Raw genomic sequence first — 16,683 nt, forward strand, 5'->3', positions numbered from 1 at the left:
TCAGATGACCGAGGACAGTGCCTGGCCAAAATGGTATGATAAAATACATGATTATTAAGAATTCTGCAAAGTAAAACAGTGATGTGCAAAGTGAACATGAAAGCATAAATCTCATGATACTCACAGAAACATTGAAAGGGCTGTGGAATTCTCTTCCAAGCTGAGAAAAATGTCCAGATCTACTAGAATACTAGATGGTAAAGAGGAAATTCATACATTTGACCTCTATGTTTCATTCTTTTAGCATAGTGAAACAATATGTGGAGATGTTTTATATAATAATAAAGTGCACTCAATTCACAGCAGAGATTTACTGCATGTATATATATATATTTTTTAATATATGGTATCTAACATTGACTTTCACATTTTCTGAGGCTTTCACTTTAATCTACCTTATGTTGGTTTCAACTGGGAAATCAGTTAACACTGAAGATTTTGCCTTGCATAGCTACTAGTAAGTCTTTTCCCCAAAACTGAATCTTAAATTTATGAATCTACTTGGATTAGAGGACAGAGAACGAATTGCCTTTCCTTTGTAACACTTCTAAAGAGAAGAAATAACACTAAGTTAAATCACATAAAATACTCTCTAGCACCTTTTTTGACTTTCCAGGTCCTTCCAATCTACCAGGAATCATTGTCAGAAACTGTTATGTAAGTAATTAGACAAGGAATTATCAGAACACATATTTTAGAACTGTTCAAATTTATTAATTTATTTGCTATATTTTACTAAAATGTGAACATTAAAAAATACAAACCTACAAAAAATACATTTAAAAGAACCTATGTGATATAAGATCAAATGTTAACTCTTTTAAAAACAACTGAGAAAAAAACCCATTTTAAAATTTCACAGTGGTATTTTTTTCCCTTCCATTTTTTTGTCATTAATGTCTTTTAGGATCCTTTTAAAGGAATATAGGCTTGTTTAAACTATTCAGTATAACTTGATATAATATTTGTCAGAACGGACTTTATTTTTAAATTGTTTTCTATTAATATTATAAAAGTTTGTACCTAGATTAGACCCACCCAAGAGAAGTTCTTGTCCAAATTTCTTATTGTACAGATAATAAAATAAAGGAATTGAAAGATGAAAAAAATGTTCCCTAATCTCTTTCTGTACTCTAAGAATACAAGAAGTTGTTACTAGTATTCAGTCCATTGTTCTTTCTAACATGTCATCCTACATTGGAGGTACCATATTGTGAATTCAGGAAAACTATCACTGAATTGTTGCTTACTCTCAGGAATTTCCATTTATGGTTCCCTTATAATTTTTCTCTGATATTTACAGTCAAGCCAAAACATAAAAACATACACTAAAGTTTCCAAGGTTATAATCACTATGTTGAGTAAGAATGATGATAAATGCAGTTCTTATTTAGCAGTTAATTTATGCCACAATGTAACAGACTTGAAAAACCACATACACACACACACACATATTAGAAGGCTAGATCATAAAACCATTAAATAAATTATAAACATTTATTAGAAAAAGTGAAGTGTCAGGAGAATACTAGGAGCACGGAAATATCTTCACAGAGTACACATAGCCTCAAAGACACAAATGAGAAAATATCTAGACCATCATTAGTTCTTAAAACAGTTTCTTAGTATTAATTTAATTTTTTGTTATTTGGAGAAATATAGAAATGTAAATAAAAGAGATTCTTAACTTTGAGAGCCTATTAGCTTCAAAAATGCATGCAAACAAAATAACTACTTTATTTAATGAATTCTTGTAAATCATGTATGTAGCAAAAGTTGAATCCTGGTGAACTTTGTATTCAACAACAACAACAAAAGCAACACATGATAAAAATCTAGTCCAGAATGAGATGTTTTATCACTTGGAAAACCTAGAAAATAGAGCTTAAGGTGAAGTTTAAATGGTAATAATTATTTTCTGAGCTGCAATCTCATGGCACACCCTTTTAAAATCCAAGTCTTGACTGATAACTATAGAACAGGGAAGACTAGAGATCTCTCAAAGCTGGCTTAAAACTAAACATTCAAGAAACTAAGATCATGCCATCCAGCCTTATCACTTAATTGCAAATAGAAAAACCTGGAAACAGTGACAGACTTTATTTTCTTGGGCTCCAAATCACCACATATGGTGACTGCAACCATGAAATTAAAAGATGTTTGCTCCTTGGAAGAAAAGCTATGACAAACCTAGACAGCATATTAAAAAGTAGAGACATTACTTTGCCAACAAAGGTCTGTTTAGTCAAAGCTGTGGTTTTTCCAGTAGTCATGTATGGATGTGACAGTTGAGCCATAAAGAAAGCTGAGTGCCGAAAAATTGATGTTTTTGAACTGTGGTGTTGGAGAAGACTCTTGAGAGTCCCTTGGATAGCAAGGAGATTAAACCAGTCATTCCTAAAGGAAATCAACCCTGAATATTCATTGGAAGGACTGATGCTGAAGCTCCAATACTTTGACCACCTGATACAAAGAGCTGACCCATTGGAAAAGACCCTGATGCTGGGAAAAAAATGAAAGCAGGAGGAAAAGGGGGATGACAGAGGATAAAATGGTTGGATGGCAGCACCAACTCAATTGGCATGAGTTTGAGTAAGCTCTGGATAGTGGTCAAGGACAGGGAAACATGGTGTGCTGCAGTCCATTGAATCACAAAGAGTTGGACATAACTGAGTGACTTAACAACAACGTGACTGACAAATAGATGCCCTCTTGTCCATTGCAAGCAGGGTAATTGTGTGAACTTCTTCTGAAGACTATAATAAAGACTGTGATGCTAGAGCATGAGGCAGTGGTTGAGGCAGTTAGAGATCTCCTGAAATAGTAGCCAAAGTCCAGGGTCCAAAGGAGAACAAGACAATTTGGACCAAGTGAAAAGGTGGTACAGAGGAGCCAAAATTGGATCCAACATAAAGTTCTTAGTTTGATATTTGTTTTATTTTATTTTTACATTGATCCCAATAGTATCTATGTACCTCTCCAATTTACTGTATGATTTATAACCAAAGGTTTAACATTACTTCTTATTTATTTGTTATTTTGTCTGACTCTTTTGCAACCCCATGAACAATAAAGCCCACCAGAGTCCTCTCTCCATGAGATTTCCCAGGCAAGAATAATGGAGTGGGTTGCCATTTCCTTCTGTAGAACCTCTTCCCAACTCAAGGATTAAACTCATGTCTCCTGCATTGGCAGGTGGGTTCTTTATCATTGAACCATCAAGGAAGTCCTCTTCTTATGTATGAAGTGAAGTGAAGCGAAAGTCACTCAGTCGTGTATGACTCTTTCCCACCCAATGGACTCTAAAGTCCATGGAATTCTCCAGGCCAGAATACTGGAGTGGGTATCTGTTCCCTTCTCCAGGGAATCTTCCCAACCCAGGGATCAAACCCAGGTCTCCCACATTGCAGGCAGGTTCTTTACCAGCTAAGCCACCAGGGAAGCCCAAGAATATTGGAGTGGGTAGGCTATCCCTTCTCCAGCAGATCTCCCAGATCCAGGAATTCAGCCAGGGTCTCCTGCATTGCAGGTGGACTCTTTACCAGCCAAGCATCCAGGGAAGCCCCTTCTTAAGTACACTTGTGACCAATGCAGTTTTCCACAGTAATTTTATGTGTCCAGATAGCATTTATCTACCTCTGTTATTCAAGGGGAATCCATTTCTAGGGCTACATCTTTTGCACATCAGAATACAGTATAAACTCTGTATCACTTAGTATGGAGCAAGGATAAATACCCCATCCTTTCATCAATCATGGAGGGCCATGCTGGTATCTGGGTGATTTGTAGGACAAACAAGCAGCTTTCTTTTGTTTTTCCCCAGTAACAGGATTCCTCAAGCCTGTTGCTCTTCAATAAAGTTAAAGCTGATGGTACTTTGCACCACTTTTAAATGTAATCTAGAGACTAAAAATAAAAAGCAATTACTTTTGAAATAATTATGTGAAAAGGGCATTTTATAAAAATATTATATTATCCTGTATTATTATAAAAAGATGTAAGAAGGAAATGAATAATTTTCCTACATAATTCATATTATCTGTCAATATCTTGCTACATTTAGGCCATATTAATAAAATATGAGGGGAAAACTATTTTAAGAGTGAAATAAATAATGGTATCCTATGGCTTCAATAATTTAAATAGTATATAAAACCAAAAGTTGTGAATTTTAATCTAAATTAATCTATTTAGACTTTGTATGTCAAAATATAATGTTTTTTATTTTGACATCCATAATATAAATGAGTTAATATTTCCCTCCTATTTGCCAACATAAGCTTGGCATTGATTTGGTTTAGTAAGAGTTCTAACTTTGTTAATTAATATTATAATCAAGTGAACAATAGATTCTTTTATGAAGAGAATTTTTATTTACTATAATTGTTTTAGAAGATACATAGAGAAACAATTCTAAAATGTAGGGAGTATATTGCAAAAATGTATATCCACAGTCAACATATTTATGTAAAATTATGCAGACCTCAAAACCTCAATTTTTAAAATAAATGAATGACAATTTTTATTACAGGATACAAAATACTAAATTTAAATATAAAAATAAGCATAAATGTATATTTACATACACATATATTCCCTCATTGAACCCAAAATTTTCAAAGTAAGAATATTTTAGAATATATTAGTGATTCATGGAGAAGGAAATGGCAACCCACTCCAGTGTTCTTGCCTGGAGAATCCCAGGGACGGGGAAGCCTGGGGGGCTGCCCTCTTTGGGGTCGCACAGAGTCGGACATGACTGAAGCGACTTAGCAGCAACAGCAGCAGTGATTCATATTATGTAGGACACAATGTATCTAATCTTTTTTCTCTTGTAATTTCATCTTTTACACTATTCATTGTGGCTTCCCTTGTTGCTCATATGGTAAAGAGTCTGCCTGAAATGCGGGAGACCCAGGTTCAATCCCTGGGTGGGGAAGATCCCCTGGAGAAGGAAATGGAAATCCACTCCAGTGCTCTTGCATGGAGAATTCCACGGACAGAGGATCCTGGTGGACTACAGTCCATGGGATCACAAAGAGTCGGACACGACTGAGTGACTAGCACTTTCACTTTCACATTATGCATTACTCAATAGTTTACAAAATTAATTATATGTGTACATATGTACCTATGTATATTTCAAATCATGCCTATTTGAATGTTTTTATTCTCTCTGATAATAATTTAGCTGCAATCTTGAGAAAAATTGTATGACTGAGAAAGATCTTAATTTTTTTTTTCCAGTGAGAAATGGAGGGGCCCGACATGCAATAGCTAATTTTTGTATCCAGTAATTTCTGTAATAATGATTTCATTATTATAAAATATTCCAAGTCTTAAAAGTCAGAACTGAAAAAATAAAATCTGATCACTTTCTAATTTTCCCTTCAAAAAGTAAACACGTATCTATCACCTTTGGACCTGAACTTACTCTATTTTTATTGCAGCCGAATTTACAACTTTCAAAGAACAAACTGTTAAGTGTGACAGGGTCAATGATGGAGCTTTGAATTCCTCTGACTTTTCTGACTTGTAAGATATAGTTTTGTTGTTGTTGTTGTTAAGTGTTAATACCAAGAACAATTTGAAACATATACTTTTGGATGTCTAATAAATTAATCATTCATATTCAATTATAAAAAACCCATGCTATAGAACAATGATCTGTACCATGCATAAAAGTGGAAGGTAATAAGTTGCTTTCAGTACCATCCCAATTGATAGGCCAGGAAATCATGAGTTCTTTGAAATGTCCAAATAACTTGGAACAAAGATAAAAATCTTTGAGGCAGTGAGACAGTGGGAAATAACAAGCGATTTCTTTCTTCCTGGACTTTTAACTATAGCATGTGGCCTTGTGGCTTGGCTTTATAAACCAGTAGCAGTTGGCAATTTTCACTTTTCTGCTCTTAGACTTCTCATTCTCTATACTCCTCTGAGCTATTGCAATACTGTACAGATGTTACTGCATGTCTCATGACGCATTATAATTCATTTTTTTAACTTGCTCATTTTATCAATTCGATGATAAATTATTAAAGGTAAGGGAAATAATCACAGAAAACTAAGTAATCACAGAAAACTAACCAGGTTGATCACATGGTTCACAGTCTTGTGTAAGTGAAGGAAGCTCTGAGCCATGCTATGCAGGGCCATCCAAGGTGGATGGGTCATGGTGGAAAGTTCTGAGAAAATGTGGTCCACTGCAGAAAGGAATGGCAAATCATTTCAGTATTCTAACCTAGAGAACCCCATGAACAGTATGAAAAGGCAAAAAGATATGACACCAGACGTTGAGCTCCCCCAGGTGGGTAGGTGTCCAATATGCTACAAGGGAAGAAGAGAAATAGATCCAGAAAGAATAAAGAGTCTGGGCCAAAGCAGAAACAATGACCAGTATGGATGTGTCTGGTGGTGAAAGTAAATTCCAATGCTGTGAAGATCAATATTGCATAGGAAACTGGGATGTTAGGTCAATGAATCAAGGAAAATTGAATGTGGTCACACAGGGGATGGCAAAAATGAACATCAACATCTTAGGAATCAATGAACTAAAATGGACTGAAATGGGCAAATTTAATTAAGATGACCATTATATCTACTACTGTGGGCAAGAATCCCTTGAAGAATGGAGTAACCCTGATAGTCAACAAAAGAGCCTAAAATGCAGTGCTTGGGTGCAATCTCAAAAACGACAGAAAGATTGCTGCTTGTTTCCAAGGCAAACCATTCAATATCACAGTAGTACAAGTTTATGCCCCAACCACTAATGCTGATGAAGCTGAAGATGAACTGTTCTATTAAGATTTTCAAGACCTTCTAGAACTAACACCATTAAAAAAAAAAATGTCTTTTTTATCATCGGAGATTGTAATGCAAAAGCAGGAAGTCAAGAGATAACCTGGAGTAACAGTGAAGTTTATCCTTGGAGTACAAAATGAAACAGGGCAAAGGCTAACAGAGTTTTGCCAAGAGAACACTGGGCATTGTAAACACACTCTTCCAATAACACAAGAGATGACTTTACACATAGAAACCACCAGATAGTCAATAATGAAATCAGACTGATTATATTCTTTGCAACCAAAGATAGAGAAGCTCTATACAGTCAGCGAAAGCAATACTGGGACCTGGGAACTGACTGTGGCTCATATCATGAGCTCTTTATTGCCGAATTCAGACTTAAATTGAAGAAAGTAGGGAAAAGCACTAGGCCATTCAGGTATAAACTAAATTAAATCACACGATTATACAGTAAAGGTGGCAAACAGATTCAAGGAATTCAAGCTGATAGAGTGCCTGAAGAAACATGGATGGAGGTTCATATCACTGTGCAGGAGATGGTGACCAAAACTATCCCCAAGAAAAAGAAATGCAAAAATGAAAAATGGTAGTCTGATGAGGCCCTACAAATGGCTGAGAAAAGAAGATGAAAGCCAAAGGAGGAAAGGAAAGATATACCCATCTGAACTCAGAGTTCCCTACAAATGGCTGAGAAAAAAAGATGAAAGCCAAAGGAGGAAAGGAAAGATATACCCATCTGAACTCAGAGTTCCAGAGAATAGCAAAGAAAGAAAGCCCTCTTAAGTGAACAATACAAGACATAGAGGAAAACAATAGAATTAGAAAGAGTAGAGATCTCTTCAAGAAAATTGGAACATTTCATGCAAAGAAGAGAAACAGCAAAGACCTAACAGAAATAGTAGAGATAAAGAAGAGGTGGCAAGAATACACAGAAAAACTATGCCAAAAAAGTCTTAATGACCCAGACAACCACGATTCTGTGGTTATTCACCGAAAGCCAGACATCCTGGAGTGTGAAGTCAAGTGGGCCTTAGGAAGCATCACTATGAACAAAGCTTCAGCCCACATAATGGCTAAATCAGACTCCAGATGTTTTAAATGGTTGATAGGTTTTACTAAACATATCCAGAAATTACAGAGTTTCTCTTCTCTGAAAACAGAGTCTCAATTTTACTAGTTGAATGCTGAAGAAAATTATGTGACTCCTTTCCCCAAAGATCTCACACCTATACAAATAGAGTTTAAAATGCAAATGCAAAGTTACTGTCACCTTATAACATGACATTTTCCCTTACTCTTATGGAACACCATAGGCAACATTTAGTTACACGTTCACTTTGAGTGATACAAATTTTCAGTATGGAGGCCAGTTCTGTTGCCTATAGAGGAAGTCTATGCAACTCATCTTCATTCATCTAGATACTTTATTTTTCACATTAACAGCCAGTAATTTGACAAGTACTGACAACGGCTTTTAGAAGAATCACCTGTTAGGTAATATAAATGATACTAAAATCTCACATCAACATCTGGCTGGAAGAATGTGACATAAATGTCTAGACACATTATTTAGTGATTGTACTTGAATTTTATGTTTATTTGCTAGCAGCATTCAGATGAAATGATTATTTATTTATTCTTCCACCTGAATAAAATCTACTTAAATGTCTTAGAATATTAGTTATCTATATCTAAACAAATGCAGTCATTTGACTAATAAAACAAATGGGGCTTCTGGTGGTTCAGATGGTAAAGATTAGGCCTGCAATGTGGGAGACCCAGATTCAATACCTGAGTCAGGAAGATCCCCTGGAGAAGGGAATGGCTACCCATTCTAATATCCTTGCCTGGAGAACTCCATGTTCAGAGGAGCCTGGCAAGCTACAGTCCATGAGTCACAAAATATAGGACACAAGTAAGCGACTAACACTTTCAATTTTAGTAAAACAAATAAACTGCTAAATAAGCCAGGCAATCATTGAAGCTATAAACCTGTTTAAAGCATTCAACCTTCACCATGAAGAATATTGGCCTTAGGAAATAACAGTAAATGCTGACTATGTGCTTGGCACAGTTTGAAATCCTTGGAACATATATTACCTGTTAACTTGTGCCACTTTTATAACTGTCTTATCATGGAGGCCCTCTTATTATCTCCACTTTACATATGGGGCAACTAAGGTGCACAGGAACTGAGTAATCTATCCAACATTACACTGTTGTTGTTGCTCACTTGCTAAGTTGTGTCTGCCTCTTTGCAAACCCATAGACTATAGCATGCCAGGCTCTACTGTCCTCCACGATGTGTGTCCTCCTCCACTGGATTTGCTCAAATTCATGGTTATAAAATAGTGCAAGCAAAATTCAAACATGGTGGTGTGATCCTAGGATTAATTATTAATTAATTAGTTATCTGTCAGAAACAATCTATCAGAACCAATTGAAACATCTTGAGATTTAAGCACATTGACCTTTGATCATGAAACTTGAATTTTCACACTAGCACTATCATTTGTTATGTGTACAACCTATCTGACACTCAAAATATTCTTGCTCCACAGTGTTAACTACATTCTTCATATCTGCTCAATACAGGATCTCTTCTTTGGTGCTGCTGATGTATTTAGTGCTCATTCTATATGGACCCCCTTGAAATGCACCCACTTCAAGTGCACCCCTTATCATTTACAGCTCCCCATAAATGATAATGTTACTGTAATAATACTGGGGCTTCCCAGATGGCTCGGTGACAAAGAATTCTCCTGCTGGTGCAGGAGACACAGAAGATGTGTGCTTGATCCCTGAGTGAGGAAGATCTCTCGGAGGAGGAAATGGCAACCCACTCCAATATTCTTGCCTGGAGAATCCCATGGACAGAGGAACCTGGCAGGCTACAATCCATGGAGTCACAAAGAGTTGTGCATGACTGAGTGATGGTGCACAAAAAGAATGATAGTGAATGATAGTAAATTTAAAAAGCTTACAATGAGAACTATTCTGAATACTTTGATAGGTCCTAAATAAAATATGCTTCTTTTGCTCTGATTGTATGCCTATGAGCAAACCAACTGCATAAAAAATGTGGAGTTAAGAATGTGATCCATATCAGCAGTGTCAGTTCTGCAACTGGGGATAAAGTGTATTGTCCACATAATTTCATTTGTGGATCAAATATCCCCATGAAATAGGTAGAAGCCAAGAAAATGAAATATTTAAACTTATATGTATTTATAAACTTCATTTGTAATTTATATCCTAATATAGGCCTACATTGGACTTCCCCGGTGGCTCAGACAGTAAAATATCTGTCTACAATGCGGGAGACCCAGGTTCAATCCCTGGGTCGGGAAGATCTCCTGGAGAAGGAATTGGCAACCCACTCCAGGATTCTTGCCTGGGAAATCCCATGGACGGAGGAGCCTGGTTACCGTCCGTGGGGTCGCAGAGTCTCGCAAAGAGTCGGACACGACTGAGCGACTTCACTTATAGGCCTACATAGGAAATAGTGAGAGGTACTCATTAAGATTTCATTAAACATAAACCCCAAAGTAAAGGAAAGAAGTTAAAGAAAAAAAAAAAAAATTGAATTAAACTAGCATTCTTGATTTTTAGAGAACTGTTCCCTTTCCTTGATACACCTTTTATCTGGTGACAGGTTGGTGTTTTTACAAATTTGGAGTCTTAACCAAGTACAGCAGTTAACGAAGGTTTTCAAGACAGTGGCCTAGCCAAGTGTTATCTGTGATGAATGACAAATATCCTTAATGTCCAATTCCATTTGGGCTATTCTTGTGTAAAGTGCAGCAAGTATTAACTAGAAAAAATTAAATAAAAGTCACAAATATATTAGCTGGACCCATTAAAATTATTGGATTTTGTAGCCATAAAATTCCTTTGTAATATTGCTAAAAATATTGCAAATGTTTCCCTTAGTATCTGCACTATCTGTACTTATATTGTTATACATTGAGAATTGACTCAACAGACCAACTATACTCTGAGTAGCATAGGTCTAGACCAGGCAGCAGGAATTGCATATAAACAATAAGGAATTAGTTAACAGAACATTATCTTTACAGAACAGACATTTTCATTGTTGATCATAGTGGTTTTTTGCTTTGATGGTTGTTTAGTTTGTTTTGAGGTTCCTAAAACTTAACCATCTAGGGAAAGACACTTATAACAAATCCGATCTTCATCCTATTCCTTCCCCAGTTCCCCTTATCATTGTCAATTTGGTAACCAAAGACATGCATGTGTGTGATAGTTGATAAGATAACATGATATGTAGCATGTAGGCAGTATTCTTTTCTTATGTGATGACATGTCAGTCTTGCATGGGAATGGAGGCAAACCTTGACCTCATTAACTCTAGTGTTTATACAGTCATGTTAAAAATATGTTAGTCAAAGTTGCACAGGTTATTTTCTTTCTCATTAATTAATGTAACACATTCATAGAAAAGCACTATAGAATAAGCAGTTTATACTTGGTGATTTATATTTCCTAGAGAAATGTAAATTTCATCTAACTCTATTAGATGTAAGCTGTATCTGCATTTTAACTGCAGACAAGTACAAACTGACATCCTTAATTTTGCTTCTTAAATTGTTGCCGAAATTGCAGCTTTGAAAATGTTTTAGAAAATTCATGGTAGTAGCCTGATGAAGAGTAATTTTAGTTTTGGTGTATTTGCTATTTTCTGTAGCCCTTTCTTACTTTTGTCTTATTTCTAAACCTAAGGACGTAATACATAACAAATGAGATAAAGTACAACCCCCCATGGGACTAACATTTTAACAGAGCTAACACCTATTAATTTTTGAAACAATAATTTGAATAGGATGGTATGTAGATGGGGACAGATTTGAGAAAGGTCAAATATTTTAAGACACCAATTGAAATATCCACTGTGAGAGGTTTTACTGACAACTTGTCCTTTACTGCATAGATATGAGCATTTGTTATTTCAATGACATTTTTTCCCTAATTAATGAAATGAGCAACAAATTATGAAATTAGACAGATCACTGTATTCCTCTGTATTAAGGATGACACATCTTAAATCATTTAAAATGTTTTCTGTTTCAGAAATTGTACTGGGAAAATTGTGAACAGATACAAATATTTACAAATTTATATAGTTTTCATATATTATATGAGATACAGTGTAGGAGTAGTTTATTTTCACCTATGGAGTGATATTGAAAGGATACTAAACAAAATATTAAAGATAGTTAACTGATTCTCTTTGGTATATGGATATTCACTTATTTTTACTTTCTCTTCATATTTTGCATGGTTTGGTTTTTATTTTCCATTGAACAGCTGTACAGTTTTTAAATCAGGAGGAATAACTATATTTTAATTTTAAAAACATAAGTATGATCTCAGGGTGTTAGATAATTATGACAGATTAACATCAGTAGTGATTTGCCTGGCATAGGTGATGAAGAGAGTACTGGTAATCATGCTCCATTATGTGGCTAATCAATTATTGATGAACTCTACTGGTAAATAGTTGTTCTTTCTAATATCATGGGCACTTGCCACAAGTAGCTAATGAATAACTGAAGGTTGCTAGTCAGAATTAAAATATACTATAAACATAAAATGCACACTTTATTTTGAAAACAAAACATGAAGTAAAGAATGTGAATGCAGTTCAGTTCAGTTCAGTCCAGTTCAGTCCAGTCACTCAGTCGTATCTGACTATTTGCATCCCCATGGACTGCAGCATGCCAGGCTTCCCTGTCCATCACCAATGCCTGGAGCTTACTGAAACTCATGACCATTGAGTCAGTGGTGCCACCCAACCATCTCATCCTCTGTCGTTACCTTCTCCTCTTGGCTTCAATCTTCCCCAGCATCAGGGTCTTTTCCAATGAGTCAGTTCTTCCCATCAGGTAGCCAAAGTATTGGAGTTTCAGCTTCAGCATCAGTTCTTACAACGAATATTCAGGACTTATTTCCATTAGGATTGACTGGTCCAACTCTCACATTTATACATGACTACTGGAAAAACAATAGCTTTGACTAGGTAGACCTTTGTTGGCAAAGTGATGTCTCTGCTTTTTAATATGCTGTCTAGGTTGGTCATAACTTTTCTTCCAAGGAGCAAGTGTCTTTTAATTTCATGGCTGCAGCCACCATCTGAAGTGGTTTTGGAGTCCAAAGAATAAAGTCTGTCACTTTTTCCATTGCTTCCCCATCTATTTGCTATGAAGTGATAGGACCGGATGCCATGATCTTTGTTTTTTGAACGTTGAGTTTTAAGCCAGCTTTTTCACTCTCCTCTTTCACTTTAATCAAGAGACTCTTTAGTTCTTCTTCACTTTCTTCCGTAAGGTTGGTGTCATCTGTATATATGAGGTTATTGATATTTCTCCCAGCAATCTTGATTCCATCATGTGCTTCATCCAGTCCAGTGTTTCTCATGATGTACTCTGCATATAAGTTAAATAAGCAGGGTAACAATTTACAGCCTTGATGTACTCCTTTCCCAGTTTGGAACCAGTATGTTGTTCCATGTCAAGTTCTACCTGCTGCTTCTTGACTTGCATACAGATTTCTCAGGAGGCAGGTTAAGGTGGCCTGGTATTCCCATCTCTTGAAGAATTTTCCACAATTTGTTGTGATCCACACAGTCAAAGGCTCTGGTTTAACCAATAAAGCAGAAGTAGATATTTTGCTTGTATTCTCTTGCCTTTTCAACGATCCAATAGATGTTGGCAATTTGATCTCTGGTTCCTCTGCCTTTTCTAAATCCAGTTTGAACATCTAGAAGTTCACGGTTCACATACTGATTAAGCCTGGCTTGGAGAATTTTGAGCATTACTTTGCTAACGTGTGAGATGAGGGGCAGGGATTCTGGGTGCAGGAGACCTGGTCACACGGCCTGTGGCATAAGCCCTCTTGAAGGAGGTCGCCATTAACCCCACCATAGAGCCACTGAGCAGACGACCCACAAACTGCAGAACAATTAACCAAAGAAATTATCACACTGTTAAGAAAGTTCTAGGACCCACAACAGATTTCCCAACCTGGGGATCTGGCAAAGGGACTGAGAACCCCCAGAGATTTTGACTTTGGAGGCCAGTAGGATTTGATCACAGAACTTATCCAGGACTGGTGAAATACACTCTTAGAGGGCACAAACAAAACCTCTTGCACAACAGAACCCAGGAGAAAGGAGCAGTGACCCCACAAGAGACTGACCCAGACTTTCCTGTGAGTGTCCAGGAGTCTCCAGGGAGGAGTGGGTCAGCAGTGGCCTGCTGCAGGGTCAGGGACGCTGAGTTCAGAAGTGTGTGCATGGGGCCTGTTGAAAGAGGTAGACATTATCTTCATTACCTCCACCATAGTTTGGTCTCAGGTCAAACAACAGGGAAGGAAAACAGCCCTGCCCATCAACAGAAAATTGAATTAAAGATTTACTGAGCATGCCCATCATAACAAGACCCAGTTTCCCCCACAGTCAGTCTTTCCCAACAGGAAGCTGCCATAAGCCTCTTATCCTTATCCGTCAAAGAACGTAAATTATCTCAATAATTTTATATTGATTTCCTCTTGATATATAATATTTTAAATATATAAAATAGAATATGTTATGAAAATAAGGTATCTTTTAGAATATATTATTAAATTTCACTTGCTTCTTATAATTTTTAATGAAACTCCTAGAACATTTAAAATTGAATATGGGGCTGGCATTATATTTCTGTTGGACAACACTGATTAGTGTGCACAATGATCCCATTCTAAGTGTTATACACCTACCTAAGCTATGCTGATAAAACTTCACATTGATTCAGGGTTGCTCCCAATCATTCTACTTTTCAGGTAAGGGGGTGGTTTAGAAGCGTCCTGCATGGTAAGCCTAGGTTGACTCGGCACACGTGTGCTGTGCTCCATGCCATTACATGTCTGCATGTAGAGAGGAAGGAGGATAGTGGCAAGACTCTGTTAGGAATCTGTTGATTGAATCTACAAGCTATTGGCTTTATCAATACTCCTTGGTTCTTTAAGGTTACACTCTAGCTTTATCACTTGAAAATATATTTAAAAGACATTTTCTTAGATTTCATGAAATGCTGAATAGTTATACAATATTTTTCTCTATTATTTTACAGTCATTTTGATGCAAGTAGTTGGTCATATAGCACAATGTCAAAACAGTACAGAACGGTCTCTGCGTACTTATTATATAGGTCTGATATGGGTGGGAAAAAATCATGACTGACTTCATAAGTCTTGGTTGATCTTTGGATAATGAGTATCACATCTACCAGTGTCTTCCTTTTCCTTTCAAGGTGTAGTAGAAAATCCACTATTTTTTCATTCTCATAATTGGCATACTAATCTATCCCAGTCTCTGTATTTCAGAACATCTGGTCTTTTTAAAGTTTCTTAAAAATAATTATTCCGTAAATAGAGATAGACTAGTTTGCTCTATTTTCAATGATAGTTACATTTTTTAAAGCAGGATTTTTATCTAAATCTTAGAGTTACAACATTACTGAGGGGCTTGAATTTAGAAGTTATCAATTGTGCCAACTTTGGGATGCTTGTTATCAGCACTTATTTATAACTGGCTTGATTAATTTATATAGAAAAGTAAACATATAAATTAATTTGGATCATATTGTCATATTTTTTTTTTCAATTTAGGGTTAATGTCATGCATCATATATTATAATATTAAGTTATGGGTAAATATTGCTAACAAGCAGTTTAACCTAAAAGATGAAATAGCAAGTCTGAGCCTAACATGTCCATTAAATTATAGCATTTTCTGCTTGCTTTATTTGTAGTTACATATAGAAAGCTTCATGAATAAAAAATAGATGGAATGCATAAACACTTTTGAATTGTTCATTTTAAATATTAATATATTCTTAACACTTATATATGTACATACATATATCATATATATATTACACCTTCAAATGATTTTAAGACATCAATATGTTACCTTATAGTTGAATGAAAATAATCTCTTAAAAGTAAAACTGTGCTACAGACATATACAGGAGTTGCTAGAGTAAATCTCTCCATTCTGGCAAAATAACTTGTTTTATAACATGAAGTTTCTGCCTTCTTTGCTATCTTATGCCAGAGATATGTTTCTGTCTTTAATTCTTCAAAGTCCAGTTTCAAATTAAAAAAAAAAAAAAATCTAGGTTACAGAGACAGGTGAAATTCAAAGTACTTGCATGGCTTTTGCACCTTGAGATGTAATTAGTTATTTAAAAACTTTATGAAACCCATAAATTGCATATTTGTCCAAAGAAATCATCCTTGCAAACAACATTACCTAAACATCTGTCTTTACAGCAAGATCAGTTTAAGATGACAACAAACAGGGAAGATATTGCTTCAGGGCTAAACATTACCTTTTACCCTATTCAGCACTTTGTTGCTATTGTGCACTATTCCTATTGTTACTACCTTTCACTTTCAAATATATCACATACTTTTATTACTAAGGTTTTAACAAAAGCATGTATCATGTCTCAATGTTTCTTCACTTTATATTGACTTATACAACTCATACATGAGCATTTAATATTTATTTATTCAGATGATCAAAAGAATCTGCTAGAAACTGCACACAGAAAGGTCAAATAGATACATTTTGAAAAAAATCATTGAGCTTAACATTTGTTCACTTATTGATAGGCTATATGTCAAAAGTTTTAAAAGTCTATTGTTTATCTACATACTAGCAACAAAAAGAGAATCTAAAATAAAAAGATACTTCTTAAGTGCAGCAGATAAATATCTGATATTTAAAAATATATTTAACAAAATATGTACAAAACATGTACACTGAAAAATGCAAACATTATTGTATGAAGTTACATAAGAACTAAA

Source organism: Cervus elaphus, chromosome 31 (assembly GCF_910594005.1).
Source record: "Cervus elaphus chromosome 31, mCerEla1.1, whole genome shotgun sequence".
NCBI classification, from domain to species: domain Eukaryota; kingdom Metazoa; phylum Chordata; class Mammalia; order Artiodactyla; family Cervidae; genus Cervus; species Cervus elaphus.